Below are 1,995 nucleotides of genomic sequence, written 5' to 3' on the forward strand. Positions count from 1 at the left end.
GTTTCAGATTTGGTATTTTCTTTTGGAGGGTGGAATATTTACGTACACATATCTGGAGGGTGAGAGTCCTCAGCATGAAATTCATTTATGTTTTATGTATGTCTTAATGACTTAGCCTGAAGGTCATTTTATGCAATATTTATAGTTACCAAAGCTGTGTATGAAGCTCATCACATGAGGTGAAGGGTGACATTTTTCACCTGTGAGATTATGCTGACACTAAGAACATTTTAGATCTTGGGTCACTTTGGGTTTGAGATTTTCAGGTTCAGGATGCTTGAGCTAACAAAATTAAAAAGGTAACAGCCCCTAGGAGAAATAATGGAAAAAAGTAGAACAAATACACTCAAAGAGTTAAGTGTTTTCCAATTTTTCTTCTTTGTCTCTGAACAGAATGTACTAGAGAAATTTCTTTGAGTTTCACAATCTTTTTAAAGAAACTATTTCTTGATGTTTTGAGGCAAATGTATATTTACAGCTCTTGATTCACCGATCAGCTCTTTCAGATTAGGCTATTATTTATACACATTTAATTTGCATTGTGTCTTTAGATGAAAGTTTATACAATAACTTGCTACCAAGATTCAAGTACCATGAATTGAACCACTTATTGTTTGCCATACTTCTTGTTGGTAAATTCGTTTATTTTTTTTTATATAGACTTCGGTGTAGATTCCAGATCTGAAGATTGGGAATACACAGTTTTTCTATCATGAATAAAGGAATTGGATATTTAAGAATTTCATGGAGTATACATATATAAATGAAAAAGTTCATAGCAGAAAGGATTAATTGCATTAATGGAGCTTTGGAGGATTTGAACAAGAAGGTTAAAAAGTTTAGGTGTTTATTCTCTAAAAAGAGGAGAAAGAACATAGAGTTGGCTGTGTAGGAAGGTGGGAGGAATAGGAAGAGGGATAATTGTGATCAGAATATATTGTATAAAAATTTTCAATTAAAAAGAAAAATACAGAAAAAGTTTGGATGTTTTATTGGAGACATGGGGAGCCATTAAAAGATCCTGAGGGAGTTGAGGAAAGATCCTGAGCACTAGAATTACATGTTACAATATGTCCCTCAAAAGGGTCACTCTGGCAACAGTGACAAGGGATAAACTTTGGAGTAGACTCTCTGATTAATAGGTTGCTGGGAAAAAATACAGTGAATACCCTGAGTTGGTCATTAAATGTGTGAAAAGAGCGGAGTATTTTTTATTATTAAAACAATTGTAAATTTAAATATATTTTGGTCATATTCCTCACCTCCTCCATGTCCTCTTAGTAGTTAGATCCTCCCCTTATTGCTACCTATCCAACTTTAAGTTCTTTCTCAAAATACAAACAAATATCCAATATAACGACACAACCCCCTAAACCAAGAAAACACAATAAAACAACACACTTCTCTCCAAATCCCAATAATTACGGCCAAATAAAGGCACACACACCAAAACACTCTGGGGTCCTTTATATGCTGTTCAATTACTCGTGAATGTGAGGCCTGCCCTGGAGTGGTTGATATACCCAGTATCAACCTATTGAAGAAAATTGACATACCTCTTCTGGCAGGTATGACAGTTCAGTTGAACCTAGTGGCCAGGTTTTTGTGTATTCATTCATCTATTCATTCATTTAAAAATATAAATAACAAGATAAAATACTATATGTATGGGGCACATCATGAATTTGCATGCCATCATTGTGCAGGAGTTATAATATTTTTCTATCATTCCAGTTTTAGTATATGTGCTGCCAAAGAGCATGGAGAGGAGTATTTTCAAGAATAATTGGGAAGACATACTTATGAATGTAGGGTATTGTAGAAAACCTATGTGACCACTAAAAGTATACTGTAAGCAATCAACTGATTTATCAAAGAATTTCTTAAATCATTCAGTACTATTCATTAGAGGAAAAAATACCTTTTATCCCATTTAATTTTAACCCTAACAATGAGAACATCATATAAAAATGAGAGGAGGTCCTGAAAAGTATC

The 1,995-nt window shown here is 33.7% G+C and overlaps 1 pseudogene; it reads right to left on the minus strand.

Moving 5' to 3' along the window:
* Positions 1 to 1,661: 1,661 nt before the first annotated feature.
* Positions 1,662 to 1,762, minus strand: LOC130868710 (U6 spliceosomal RNA; annotated as a pseudogene).
* Between the last annotated feature and the right edge of the window lie 233 nt (positions 1,763 to 1,995).

This window comes from Chionomys nivalis, chromosome X (assembly GCF_950005125.1).
Source record: "Chionomys nivalis chromosome X, mChiNiv1.1, whole genome shotgun sequence".
Taxonomy (NCBI): Eukaryota; Metazoa; Chordata; class Mammalia; order Rodentia; family Cricetidae; genus Chionomys; species Chionomys nivalis.